This window comes from Oryctolagus cuniculus, chromosome 12 (genome assembly GCF_051225735.1).
Source record: "Oryctolagus cuniculus isolate XC-2025 breed Fujian yellow rabbit chromosome 12, ASM5122573v1, whole genome shotgun sequence".
Classification (NCBI taxonomy): domain Eukaryota; kingdom Metazoa; phylum Chordata; class Mammalia; order Lagomorpha; family Leporidae; genus Oryctolagus; species Oryctolagus cuniculus.
Genome location: NC_142878.1, coordinates 64190221 through 64205013, shown reverse-complemented (window position 1 = coordinate 64205013; position 14793 = coordinate 64190221).

Below are 14793 nucleotides of genomic sequence, written 5' to 3'. Positions count from 1 at the left end.
CCCTGCTTGAAGGCCCTTTGCTCTGTCAATGGTGCCAGGCGGGAACCTTGGTGCTGGCCCTCCCTTAGTGTCCCAGCTGCACAGTGCCCTGAACCCTCTGTGTCCTAAGTCCTTGCGAGTCTTCCACCTCCGCCCACTGAGCAACAGCTCCTCTCCTGGAAGAAACTCTGACCTCTTCTCATTTCCCCACACAGCCTCTGATCTCTGATCCCAGCTGCCACCCAGGACTCAGGGCCAGCGAGGGACGGGGGTTGGGCCTGCACCCCTCCTCTCCAGCAGCGGGAGCCCGGGAGTGGGGCTCACTCTGACCAGCATGGTCCCCTGCAGCCTCCCTGGATGGAATGCTCAGCTCTGACCCAGGAAGTGCTGTTTCAAATCCACACACACACACATACACACACAGAGAACCTGGGCACAGAAACCAGGGACAGGTGCCAACTCTGTGAACAGCTGCCTGAGCCGCCTGGTCACTGTTCCCTGGAGCAGTGCAAGGAGGAATCTAATGGGCAAGGACGAGCAGGTGATGGGTTGTAAGCAGAGGATGGTGACCGGCTGTCTTCTTCTCTCCGCACAGGGACCCCGCACATCTCTCATGGTCAGAATGAGAGGAAACAGGCTTCAATGGTGGCAGGAAGGATCTAGGTTAGACGTATGGGAGAACTTCCTGTGACAGTGTCTACACTGTGTATCCCAATTGTTAATCCAGGTTGAACTCTCGCCTGGAACTGATGAGAATTGCATGCTGATGCTTGCTAATGAGTAACTTGCCTTGCCTTTGATTAGCGAAGAACTTCAGCCCAGGATTCTCCTTGTGTCTAGACTGTCCCCAGGGAGGAAGTCCAGCGAGTCCCAGAGGGTACCAAGTACTGGGCCCTCTCTCAGCCCCAAGGAGTTTTTGGGACAGTGTTTAGACCACTGTGAGTCAATGTCATGTGGCTTCTCCTGCCTGAGCCCTTCCGGTGCTGGTCTCAGAAAATCAAGCCCTACAGAACTGTTCAGCCACACGCCAGGCAGGTTGAATTTAAGATCTGGAAGCTCACTGAGAATTTCCAGAGTGGTGGTGAGTATTCAGAGTCTCCAACGCCAGGGGTTCAGTAACAGCCTCAGCCGGCTGTCTGTACTGAGACAGACAGGTGGGTGTCACTCATGAGCCTGAAGCATGGACAGCATGACACTCCCATTGCTGGAGCCATTCTGGCTTTGAGATTCCTGTGCTGCCCTGTGGCTAATTCCCCTCTCCCTCTTCCGGTGCTCTCTGTGTGCCTTGCTCCCCTCCCCTGTCACCACAGTCCCTCTCCAGGTAAGAAGCTGGGGAGACCTGGGGCAAAACCATCAAACTGCCCTCAAGGGGCAGGCATTTGGTACAGAGTTAAGATGCCACCAAGACGCTCACACCCCATATCAGAGTGCCTGGTTTCAAGTCCTACTTCCAATTCCAGCTTCCTGCTAATGCACACCCTAGGAGACAGCAGATGATGGCTCAAGTACATGGGCTCCTGCCGTGCATAGGATGTGGGAGACCTGGAGTGAGTTGCAGGCTTTCAACCTCAGCTGTTGCAGTCATTTGGGGAGTGAACCAGCAGAGGGAAGATTTCTGTGTCTCTGAAATAAAATAAGATACAATGCATTAAAAATTAACTGCCACAGGAGAAGAGAAGGCAAGTAAAAGGCATGTTCCATCTGAGATGTGGCACTGCAGGCCCCATGGTTAATTATCCTGGGGCTCGTGTGTGTGTGTACATGCACCACTGCTGGGCAGAGAGCCTGGGCTCAGGTATGGCCCACCTGCTGTGGCCCTGGGATGTGGAGAGAAGGCAACCGAGAGCTGTTCTGCATCTGTGGCTTGTGGCCCAGTGTGCACCGATGCCCACGTCCTGTCTCTCACTTGGCAGCTCCCAGGCGTCGAGAGACCGTCACGGCCTGAAGGCCTGCTGGGACAGGCCCTGCACTTTCCTCGCTGGCAGCTGCTCCCTCTTCTTGCTCCCTGCAAGCCTGAGACCAGTGTCAGGACTTCCCCAACTCCTAGAACGAGAATGGCCATGGTGCTCCCTGGCCAGGCTTCCCCTTCTTTGTTTCCCTCAGAGACCCGAGCTTCTGCCTGACAGCCGGACTGGAGTCAGGCCTGGAGTCCAGAGATGTCTTGGGCGAATGATCTGCAGCCTTATATCTAGAGGCGATCTCCAGGATGCTTAGATGAAGCCCATATTCTGTATCTCAGGGCTTGATTGCCTCTGGGGACAGGCCTCTCACCCCTTCTCCTGGCTGCCCCATACTCTTTAGATGGCTCTGTTATAGAAAATACATCTTCTGTTTGATCTGTGAGTCTGACTATGGTCAGCGTAGGCCTCTGTTTAGATCTTGCTGAGAGCTTCGGGAATGGCACTGTCAGATGGAAGGCCCACCAGGTCTGGGATGGCTCTGCTGGGTCCCCCGGCTTGCCTGCTGCACCTGCTTGGAGTGCTGGGCAGAGGCCATTTAAGCATGAAAAGTGCTGATGTGTTCCCAGCTCAGCCCCAGGGTGGGGCAGCCAGGGTGAGGCCGCCTGGGTCAGCCCTTCTCAACCTCACCGGGGAGGCCAGGCACGGGTCAGGCTGTCGCAGTGGCCAGCCCTCCCCGGGGCTGAGATCATCGACCTCCAGCCTCCAAGGCAGCCCCCACCCCCAGCTGAGCTCACTGCCCTGGCCCGGCTGGGGGACATTGTTGTCTCCGGGCCCCTCCCCGGCTCAATGAGCTGTTTGTTGGCACGTCCGGCGGTGAGGGTGAGGGAGGGCGGGCACTGGGCGCCCGCACACAATGGGGATTCCGTCCATTCTGCGGTGGCTGCGGGAACCAGGCTGGCTTTGTCCTGCGGACCCTCATTCCCACCATTTAGTGGAGCCGGAACTGCAGGCGGAAGGCCCCGTATAAGAACAACAATGTCGTCACTCTGCCCGTGGGGGGGTGGCGTCCAGGCCTTCGAGGGACCCAGGGGACTGCCAGAAGGGCAGTTGGGACAGGCCGCAGGGCCGGGGCTGTTCCTCCCCCTCACCTGGCTGCCAGTCTAGCAGCAGCCTGCAGCAAGCTGGAAGCAGAGAAAGCACCCTGCTTCCTGCGCCCGCTAGGAAGAGCCCGCGGGGCAGTAGGGTCGAAAGCTCGCTGGGAACCTTGCGGGCTGAGTGAGGGCAGCCTTCCCGGAGTCCTGGCCACGTGCAGCCTGCGCCCGGCTTCTGCTCTGCACGGGCCTTGGACCAGCTCCTGGGCCCCTAGCCCTCAGCCAGCCTGCCCCTGTACAAGCGGCACTGGCCGCTCAGACAGCAAGTGTTTATTTTCCAGCGGGGGGGACAGGACGTCACGGCGTTTCCCTCCTGCCCGGGGCTGCAGAGGTTCTCACAGTCTGGGTACTGGTGACATCACCAGCCTTTCCTCCTCGGCTCCCTGCCCCGGTCCGTGCCCGGCCGTACAGAGTTCTGAAGCTCCTGCTTCCGGCACGGGCACTTCTGAGTGGGCATCCGTGGAGGGTGTGGGCGCAGTGGATCTGACCAGCCCCCTTGTTTGCTCACTGCCCCTGGTGTCCTGGTCGGGCCCCGAGGTGGCCTCTCTGCGCTCAGCCCCTACAGAGCACTAATGTCCCATTCAGGGCCTGCTCCTGGTACAGTGCTGGCCCTTTAAGGGTCTTGGGCAGCCAGAACAACAGGAAATCCAAACGGCCTCATTAGGCAGCTCGGAGCTCGCACGGTAATTAGTGCCCTGAAAACAAGACAAGGAAAAGCAGGTGGTGGTGCCCCCCCAGCTCTGCTGCCCCCGGCGTGGCCTGTTAGTACCCACAGCCAGGCAGCTGGGCCTGGACCCCTCCCTCCTGAGCCCCGCACTCCAGCTCCTGAAGCCTGCTGCCCACTACCCAGGCCAAGGGTCAAAGCCTAGGCTTATGGGGACAGGCTGTGGCTTCTGGGCCAGCCGTGTGTCCCTGGAGACAGAGAAGCCCACAGCCAGGTGGCCCCTTGTCCCCAGCATCCTCCACCTGTTTGGAAAACAGAGCGAGGCAGGCTGGGAGCTGGCAGGGCGCAGTGGGGTGGGGTGGGCCGCTCCTGGAGAGAAAAGGGAGACCCCTGGGGACCCGAGGCCAAGAAAGCCGCCTTAGGAGGAGGAGGAAGCCTTCTTTGGTGACCCTCCTGGTGGACAACTTGCCTTAGCTAGAGGGGCGGTTAACCCACAGGCCCTCTGGAAGGAGCCTGGGCACTCAGGAGCCCCTCATGGCTGGGAGCAGCAGGCACCCTTGGTGAGTTTGGGCAGGTGATGGGCCCTGGCTGTGCCATCCTCCCTCCGTTCTAGTATTTAGGGCCCATCCTGGCCCTGCCCCTGGTGTCCCCTTGTTTGTAATGCAGGGGACAGATACCCTATGCTCCACTCACGAAAGAACTATTCAGCTATCACGGAGTAGCTGAGATGCTCCTTGCTGGGGGGGCGGGGGGGGGGCGGCGGCAGCGGCGAGGATGTGCAGGGTGAGCCGTCCTCCCCGCCCCACCCCGCCCCGATGGATGCTGGGAGCAGCCTTAGCAGGTGGTCACAGCGCTTAGTAGGTGACAGAGTCAGGCTGATGAATGATCAAAAATAAGCCAGGGGGCTGGCGCCGCAGCTCACTAAGCTAATCCTCCACCTAGCGGCGCCGGCACACCGGGTTCTAGTCCCGGTCGGGGCGCCGGATTCTGTCCCGGTTGCCCCTCTTCCAGGCCAGCTCTCTGCTGTGGCCCGGGAGGGCAGTGGAGGATGGCCCAGGTGCTTGGGTCCTGCACCCCATGGGAGACCAGGAGAAGCACCTGGCTCCTGCCTTCGGATCAGTGTGGTGCGCCAGCTGCAGCGCAACGGCCGCAGCGGCCATTGGAGGGTGAACCAACGACAAAAGGAAGACCTTTCTCTCTGTCTCTCTCTCTCTCACTGAACAAAACAAAAAACAAACAAAACAAAACAAACAAAAAAAGAACAAGCCAGGAATTGTCTCGGACTCAGAGGCTTGAGGATATGGCACAGCCCAGCAGCACTGCCCGTCAGCGCCGCTGGCTCCGGGGGAGGCACCGTGCTCCTGAGCCTGTGCAGATGGAGGACTGAGGGTGCTGCGAGAGAAGGAACCCGGGGTGGGGGGAGAGCCACTCCAGGCTCGCCTGGACTGCAGGCTCGGGGTGGTGCTGAGCAGGGGAGCCGGGCAGGTTGAGTGGGGACCAGCCCATGGCCACTGCATGTGGCTGTAATTAAACTGTGTGCAGGTTTCTGGTCACACTCCTGTTGGCTGAGAACAAAGGCCCCCGGCATCATTGCCCAGGGGGGCAGAGAAGGAGCAGAGGAGGGGGTGGGCATCCAGACCCTGCGGTTGGGCTGGGCAGCTGGCCTCCAACTGGGGCCCGCACCTCCAGAGGCCTCCAGTTAGGTGGCCATTTCTGCGGGGAGGGGGCTCCCATGTGATGCTGAGGGCCCAGTTCTCATGGAAGAGGTCGAGGTGACCAGTCGGAGAGTGACCCCATAAGGTCATGGCACAGGAGTTCTTAGCCCCCGCCACACGCAGGAATCACCTGAGCAGCTCCCGCGAGACTTCTGTATCAGTGGTCTGGATGAGGCCTAGGAGGCACTGGTGTCTTCTGGAAGCTCCCCAGGTGACCAGATGTGCAGCTGGGTCTAGCACAAGGCCCCTCTTGGACTTCCCCTCTCCCCCATAGTGCTCGGAGGCCACACCCACCCCTGGACCAAAGAGCCCAACGGCCCAGAGGGAAATGGGCATCAGATCAGGCCTTGGGAGAGGTCCTCCGCTTCTTGATCACCCCTCCCCCCAGTGGAAAGTTACCAGGGAGGCGGAGGCGGAGGCGGCAAGGAGGCTGCGAGGGCTGCCCACAGGTGCCTGCGGCCTCAAGCCAGGCCCCTGGGAGAACAGGCTGGGGGCTGGGAGGAAAGAGATGGACCAAGAGCACCTGAGCCGGGGGCCTGGCCCCACGCGGGGACGTGCTCTGCTCCTGAATCATTTCCCGGATGTAGCTCCACAGCCCAGACTTCAAGGTTTTTTTGGGGGGAATCTTTTTTTTCCAAGTTCCTCGGTCCGTGTCCCCCTCCCCCGCCGGCGGCCGGATAGGACTGGACCAGTGTCCCCTCCAGGCTCCCGCGCGCCTCCCGCGCTCTGCGGCCCTTCTCCACCGAGCTCGCCCTGGCCATTGTTTCCCGCCTCAGGAAGTCTGATGCCCTGCGCTGGATTTTGTTTTCCTTGTTATCAGGACAACTAGTATTTTTTCCTGTGCGGAAAAAAAAGAGATTTTCCCAAGCAGATTACAGCTGTCAGCGAGTGGGGGAAGGGGCTGGGGGTTGAGCCCGCCCTGCACCCTCCCCCTCTGCCACCCTCCAAGGAGGAAGCCCTGGCCCCAGAGCCAGCCGAGGGAGCTGGAGCCGGGCAGGCAGGAAAGACAGGTCTCCCTCCTCTGCCTGTGGACCCCTGCTCCCTGCTAGAAGCCAGTGGGCGGGCCGGACGGGGCAGGCGACCCATCAGCGCTGGCCCTGGGAAGCTCTCTCTTGCCGGATCAGAATGTAGTCGAGTGGGAAGTGAGGAGAGGAGAGAACACACACAGTTCTGCTGACAGTGTGGCAAGCCCTCACACCCCCACCTCCCACGCGCTGATGCGTGCCTCTCCATGTAATTCCACGGCAGGGTTAATGGCAGGGGTCTCAGTGCCTGTGTGGCCAGAAAGCAGAGGCCACTGCAGAGCTGGCTGTGACGGCAGGCTCTGGGCATGTGCTGGAGTGCACACAGCCTGCGCTTTCCTCCTGTGTAGACTACCCTGGGGACAGGCTGCCTGGCCCTGATGGGAGAGGTCTCACAGCATGGCCACCACTGCAGCCACTTGCCTAGGATGACCGAGCTTCTTTGCTAGTCACTAGCAAGGGCTTCAGACACGCGCCACCAGGTTGTCTGTGGCCTGCAGTGTGGTAGGATAGTGAGTCAGCCCTCAGGCCTCCTGCTAGGTGGGTGTCGTGGGTGCTGGGTGAGAGGCTCACTGCACCAGTGCCTGGGGCTGGAGGGTAAAGGCACTTCTACTCAATCTTATTTTTTCACCAAAAACCAAACTGAGCTTTAATAATATTTAATATGAGCTTGGACTGTTGGTCTAGTCTGTGCATATAAATACTCAGAAACCATCCCCTGGCATAGCGCTGAGGGCTGTGCATCCTACGGAAGCCTCTTTCAGCCAGGCATTTGGCGCAGTGGTCAAGATGCGTGGGATACCCCGTATTGGAGAGCCTGGGTTCCAGTCCTGCCGCCCCAACTCCAGCTCCCTGCTCAGGGCTTTGGGACCCCACCAGCCACATGGGAGATCCAGATTGGCTTTCGGGCTCTTGGTTTTCGCCTCTCCCAGCCCTGGCTGCTATGGGCATTTGGGGAGTGAACCAGCAGATGAAAGATTCTCTTTGTGTGTTTCTCCTCCTTTTAAACACATTGAAAAATTAAAAACAAAACAGGAGACCCCTTTCAGACAGGGTGCTGGGCTGGGGAGAGTGGGGGAAGGGCTGGTCAGCTCTGGGGCAGAGCCACACACAGTCTGGACCCTCCTGGCCACTGTGGTGCCCACAGCTTCCCTTCTCCATGACCCTCCTTTAGGCCCGCGGTAGGCCCTCGAGGTTCTCGGACCCGTGGCTGCCATGTTCCCTGCAAAGGAGAAAGCAGTCCTGTGTGACTGGCACACCCTCCCTTCCCAGGCGGGCTGAAGTGCGGCTCGGCGGGGCTGGGGTCCCTGCAGCTGCCCCAAGTTCAGTGACATCCCCCAGGAGAAAAGTCCCTGGCGGGAGGCGGCCCTCTGCCGGGAGGCTGTTTCCTCAAGCAGCCAAGGTAAGAAGTGGGGGATTTCCAGGCCAGCCCGCGGGGCTGACTGCAGTACTGGGGGCTCCTAGCCCAGGGCCGGGGTGAAGACAGAAACTCCGGAGCTGAGCCCGGCCGTGGGCAACGGGGCATTGGGGGCAGCAGAATCTGCCAGGCTCATGAGCCTCCAGCTGCCACTCCGGGCTCCGCAGGGAGCCCCAGGGCTGCACCTGGGACCACAGGGCCCCAGCCCTGGAAGACCCCAATGGGCGTGTCTCGGAGGGGGCAGGATTTGGAAATCCAGAGGGGCACTTACTCACGGGCCTGAGGGGAGTGACTCAAGCGAATGAATGCCCCTGCCCAACCCCAGCTTCTGTGGCAGAGTGGCTGGGTGGCCTGGCGGTTAGTGGAGGGGTAGGTCTAACCTTCGCCTCACAGGGCCACCTGTGGCTGGCTCTCCCACGGATGATGCAGGGTGGCCTGGAGCCTCACACCACAGACCACTTTGCCCTGAGAGCGAGACCCCTGTGGGAAAGGGCGGGGCACTCCTGCAATCGCTCAGCTAGGTGGGGAATGGATGCACACTCAGAGGCCGAGTCGGGGGAGAGGTGAGGGGGTTTGGGTGACCGGCGCTGGGGGCACGCACAGAGGTCCCAGCTCCGAAGCTGGCCCACCTAAGTCTTATCAGTTTAGGAAAACAACCAGATTCCTCCTCCTCGCCCGCAGCGTCTGCTGCGTCATGTGCATCTGTGCAGCATGCCCAGGGGTAGGTTCGTGTGGCTGCGGCATGCTGGGTCAAGGACAGGCAGGGCCTCAGGAGCCCCTGCTGCAAGGAAAAGATGGCTGTGGAGAGATAAGTCCAGCCACTGTTATTTCAGGCCAGCCGCAGGCCCAGCCCTGAGCCAGGGTTCTACGTGCATTCTCTCCCCTGTGCATACGAGGCAAGTCTCGTAGCGGGTGCTGCTGTCGCCATTGTGCAGATCAGTAAACTGAGAGGGGCTTGGAGAAGTGAAGAGGCCAGCCTGAGGTCACCCAGTGACTGGACGCAAATCAGGATCTGAGTCCAGGTCCAGCAGAGGCCGAGCCGGAGATGTCCCAGCTAGGCCTGTCTCCTCCGCCGGGATCCATCTGCTCCTGGTTTCTGATGCACCCCCACCCCCCACCCCGCTGCCGCCCCACACCTCTCCCTTCCCCTCCAGCAGAGGGGACAAAGCAGAGCCTGTTCAAGGCCTTGTGGAACCCAGGATGCTATGGGGGGGGCGGGGGCGGGGGGGGGGTCTTCACCCACCAAGCCAGGCCCAGTTCAGAGAGGGTCTGGTTGGCCCTGGGCGGGATCAGCTAGGGCTGAGCTGGGGCAGCTGTTTACAGTAAACAGAAAGCTCTTGAGGAAGGAAGGAGGGGAGGGGCTGGGGTCGTCATGGAGACAGGGACAGAGCAGCGGGGCCTCAGCCCTGAGCTACAAGGCCTGGGAAGGCATCCTTGGCCCTCCAGAGCAGGGTAGGGAGGTGGGGGTGAGGGGGGCGGGCAGGCTGGGTCAGAGAGGCCAGGCTGCGGAGCCGGGGAGCACGCCCTCCCATGGCCCCGTGCGTTTCTACTTGTTATTAACAATAACAACGGCTGTGTACTGAGCTTTTAGCACAAGCTTGGCGCTAGGCCCTCGAGAAGATGTTTTCCTATTTAACCCTAACAACAGCCAGGTGGTCGGTACAGCAACAATCTTGAGTTTATGGATGAGGAAATTGAGGGTCAGAGAGATTATGCAATCCGTCAAGGTCGCACAGCTTGTAAGCGACAGAACAGAGATTTGGGGACAAGAGCTCTTTACCAAGGTAGGTAGGAGATGAACAGGACGGCGAAGCTCTGAGCTCCTCAGCAGGTAGGGAAACTGAGTCGCCTAGGTGCCGAGGGGACTTCTGGCGTTAGTCAAAGATTGCTGGGGACAGAACCCATGTGTTCTAGCCCTAACCACTAGACCACATGGCTTCTCCATGGCTGAGCTGGGGAGGTCCAAAGAGAAACTCCCCTTCCAGCCCCAGCCTGGAGTGTAGACGCTTCCCACATCGAACACGGCTAGCCCTGCAGAGGCCAGGCTGGGCCGGCGAGCAGTAGGGGATGCTGGGGGGTTTCTGCCCACACATAGGATTTCCAGCTTCCAGGGGATGACAAGGAGGCCCTTTGGGGCGGAAATGGGAGATATGTGATGACAGATTTAGACTGATTGCTTAAAAAAAAAAAAAAAAAAAGCCAAGAAACCCTAAAAAATAAAAGCAAAAACTCCACTAGAAAACCAAAGGGAATTATTTGATTGTGAAACTGAGTGCCGTGAGGCAGCGTGGTTTAACGTGGAACAGCTCTGAGTGTTAGAAAGATGCTAAGGGTGGTTGGGGCCTCCCCTGCTAGGGTCTCGGAGCAGGACAAGGTGGGTCAGGGGCCCTGTGGACAGCCGCACTACGTGTATCCTGCTGGCTGTAGCCAGCCGTCCTCACTGGCTCCTGCAGGGGCTGCCAGCTGCTCCAGCAAGTGGGGGTTTGGGGTGTCTAAGTCCCGCCCTAAAGGGAAATGGCAAGGAACAGAAGGTATAGAGAGAACATCTGCCTGCAATTCTGGCCTGCAGCAAACCCAGGGGGTCAAAGGTCAGGAGGGGGACAAGGGGAACTTCCTGAGGCTCCCCAGGGAGTGCCAGGCAGCCGGGCTGTTGTGCAAGCTCTGGGCTGGACTGTGAGGGTAGGCTGGCAGAGGGGCCATGCCTGGTTGGTGCCCAGCCCCCTCCGCCTGTCCCATGGTCCTCTGAGCTGGGGTCATGCCTTCTCTCCTCCAGGGACACAGACCCCAGTGCGGTCCCACCTCCATGGCCACAGTCCACCTGCTCCATGGCTCCCTCCCTCCCTGTCACTCTGCACCTCTTTCCCGGAGAAAAAATGAGTTCCAAGGATCAGAAAACCCTTCTCAAGCCATCCTCTTTGTTCCAGTTCCTCTGTGATTCCTAAAAAGAAGATGGGATGGGAAGGGTCTGGGAGGGACCAGTTGCCCCAGGCTCCCAGGGCCCCAGGCCCTCAGCACAGGCCAGGCCAGGGAACCGCCCTGGGGATGGCCTGCTCCTGGCCAAGTTTCAGGAGAGCCTCGCGGCTGTTTAGTTTGTTCTCGGTTTACAGGTGAAGAAATGGAGGTTCTCAGCTTGACAGCTGGCGAGTGGCAGACAGACCTGAGCTCGCTGGCTCTCTGCAGGTCATCTCCCAGTCCCTCAGCACCACCCACTTGGGCTGGATATAGAAAATGAGTGAGAGGAAGGACCCAGGACAGCGCTGGCTCACAGCAGCCTGGGTTGCTGCCAGGTGATGCTGAGTTTCAGGGAGAAGGGACAGGACCCCTCGTGGGGCCTCTCACAGCCAGCGCCTGAAAAGCCAGCAGGTGGCAGTGGCAGCTCAGGGAGTTTTCAAACTGGGTCCCTGGGCATCCTGGCGCTCCCCTAGAGAACGGGATGGGGAGGGAGAGGATGGGCCAAGGGAACAGGAGGGTGGGCTCCAGCCCAGCCCCTGCCAGGGACACTTGGCACAGGAATTCCAGGCGCTGGGCATCCATGCATGTTTTCCTCTGACGATTCCAGGGCACTTTTGTGCGCTCTGGGAGCCGGGAGCAGCTGAAGTCCTGGGTTGGGGAAAGACGCTGAGGGGAGCTGGTGGGTGAAGGAAGCGGTGGACTGTGTCTGGCCCTGTGCAGAGGCAGGAGGAAGCCAGAGCTGGGAGAGCAGGCCGCAGCCGGGGAGGGAGCCGCGGAGGCGTGGGCGCCTGCCCCTGCACCTGGGAACCTCAACAGACCTCTGGCCGCAGCAGCCTGGGAAGCAGGGGCAGCACCCGACTTCCTAGGGGCCAGGCCAGCACCCCTCTCCTTTTTTCCTGCCAGGGCTTGTTAGCAGAGCTTGGTTGCTGGCCTCACACCTGGGGCTGCCCAGCCTCCCAGGACCTCCTGGGTGAGCTCCTGACTGTTCAGTTCAAAGGCCACTTCAAGGCGAACAAACGCTAAGCAAAAGCCAGCCAATCAGGACGGGGAAACCACCTACTGGTGGGCACACAGGAAGTGGGGGAGGACCCCTGCAGAGAGGAAGCCCTCAAGGGGAGGACCCTACTTTGCATCCCTTTTATTGGCCCTCAAATACCAAAGTGTGGGCCTCTGGGCCTGAGCATGGTGTCCCTCTCCTGGTGGCCTTCAGCTCCCTGATGACCACCAGCTCACGTGCCAGGTGAAGGAGAAAGCCACCTAGTACGTTTCTATCCCACTGCCCGCCCCATGCCTGCCTCTGACCACCGTTCAGCCTCAGTCTGCTGCAGGGCCAGCCTGGCCCACGTAAGCAAAGCTGCCAGCAGGGTCCTTTGTGGTGCAGCTCCCGTGTGGCACTGCCTAGGGGCCCCACCATGGGGCAACAGATGGACCTATGGTCTCTACAGAACAATGGTGGGGGAGGGGCCCTGGCATCACCCGCCCCAAACAGGAAGCGCTGCAGGAGCTTCAAAGGACTGGCAGGGCCGAGGGGCTGCGTGGCGGAGCCAGTGCCAGGACTGGCGGCTGCCTGAGAGCTGCTGCCAGCCTCAGGATGCCCAGGCTGGCTGGTGGGGGTGGTGTAGGGGCAGCCGGCTGGGTCTTGGGCAGAGGGGGGACTTGTACCCTCAGGGCAGCAGCTTCTGGCCTGGGGGTAGGCTGGGGAAAGGGGCTTGGGTACCTGGCCATCTCCCAGCTGGGCTGCAGCGGGCTGCAGGTTCTCTCCCAGGCCCCAGTGGCTCTGGCCCTCCGGCAAGTAAGCAGAGGGCCAGGGCTGGCAGCGAGCCTGCAGCCCACTCCCTGCCTCCTGCTCCCAGCTGCTCTGCTCAGAGCCTTTTCCTCTCCACTTCCTGTTCACACAGAGGGGGGCGGGAAGTGGAGGGAGGAAGTTGGGGGGAGGCGTGTATGGGGGACCCATTGAATAAAAGGAATTAACCGTTTCCCTCCTCTGACCTCTGGGAATTTCCGCCTGTGAAAGTGTCTCGAAGAATCAGGAGAGCTGGGGCGAGGAGGAGAGAGGTGTGCCCCCTGTCGGCCCCCTCCCCCACATGCTGGTGGTGGGGTCAGATAACTCCCTGTGGGCCCCTAACCTTTTGTTTCCCTGGCGCCAGGGGGGGCAGCGCCAAGGGCAGCCTGGAGCCTGGTGGCCTCGGAGCCCCTTCCCAACCAATGGGGCCTGGTGATGGCCTGCGACCCCAGCCCTGGGGAGGGGGCAGGAACTGCGAGAAAGCATGGTCCTTGGGGACAGCTCACACTCAGGCTGACCAGGCTGAACCCCGCTGGTGCGCCTGGCCAGTCTGCCTTGGGGACAGAGAGGAGGGCGGCCTCCGGGGTAAGGGACTCCTGGCGGCCACACCCTCCACTGGCCACGCCCCCAGGAGCTGCAGTAGGGAAGCCAGCAGACAGCGCCCCCTAGTGCCCGCCTCTGACTGGGCCGGGCGGCCCCCCAGGGCCCTCTCAAGGGCGGGCCTCAGGAAGCACCTGCTCCCAGGACCAGTGACCGCCCAGCGTCTCCCCCAGGTGGCTTCCTTGTTTACAGGCCTCCTGCCCTGGTCCCAGCGTCACTGCCTGTGGCCCCTCCTCCTATTTCCAGTGACGGCTCCAGGAGCAGCTCATTCATCTTGGCCCCTGCCACCAGCTGCTCCCCACTCCACCCCGTCCTGGCCCTCCCCCAGGCCCAGGGCCAAAGCCCTGAGGGCCTTCTCTCTGCTCTCCATTCCAGGCCTTGCTTGGTTTCCAGGGATCTAAGAGCCGCAGCTTCCCGTTTGCCCTGACTCACCGGAACCGCACTCCGCCAGTGCCAAGGAAGCCTGGGGCCTTTTCCCAGGAAAGAGGAAGCAGCCTGGGTCCAGATGGGTCGGCTTAGAACACAGAAGGGGCAGGGGCGTCCCAGCCTGCTTAGCCAAGCCCTCTGGGAGCAGGGAGCCATAGGGCAGTGTTTGTTTAACTAACATGTATTACATACATATTATGTGAAAATACAACACCCCAACAAGCTGTTTTCTCTAAGTAAGCAAAGGCTCCCTCCAGTGCAGACCAAGTTCCAACTCCATACTGACTGCCAGCTGGGCACACAGGCCCCTGAGCCCTCCTCTGCTGTGTTAGGTATGAGGGGTGCCTTAGGCCACATGGGCAGAGGAAGGGAACAGCAGACAGAGGATCAGGATGCCCTTTACCCACCCAGTGGGAGCCCTACCCCCGACTTGCTTCCACTGGGGGATGATGGGAAGCCGGCCTAAGGGTCGTCAAAGACGGGCAGCTTCCGGCCCTCTCAGTTGTTCTAGCCTTCAGGGAGTCTAGCAGGGCAGGATTCCCCCAGCACTGCAGGAGTGGCAGGAGCAGCGGGAAAGCTGCAGGGACCAGCCAGCTGAGCATGGCTGTGGCCTGGTCGGCTGATAAACCCCACCCATAGACCCGCCGTGCATTCTGAACACCCGTCTGCAGGGCACAGAGGGCTCAGCAGATGTCACAGGCAGGCCCCATGCCAGGACTTCCTAAGAGTCAGCCCCTGGCCACAACTGGGGAAGGGGCAGGTCAGAGACTAGATGGGGAGAAAACACGTGCCAATGCCATGGGCAGTGGCAGTCCCCCTTGCATGCTGGGCCTGAGCACTGTGGTTAAATGCTGGGCAGTGGAAGGCAACATCAGAGCCAAGCAGAAGCTGGTGAGACAGGGTCCAAGCTGCCTGGGGGGGGGGGGGGGGGGAGGGCAGAAAAATCTGGCAATGCCTCCAGCAGGTTGGGTAGCAGGGGTTCAGAACCATGGTTAGGAGGTGCAGACTGGGAAAACTCACTAGACAACCAGGGAGGGAAGAGGCTGAGGAAGCACTGGCGCTGTGACTTGGGACAGCACTGGCCCCAGTTGCCCCAATGCGAAGCATTCTGTGGGGCACAGCACCACCTGCTGGCTGGAGTGAAGCATAGCCTTGGCTCCGGGGTTCAGGATGGTGAGCTGTA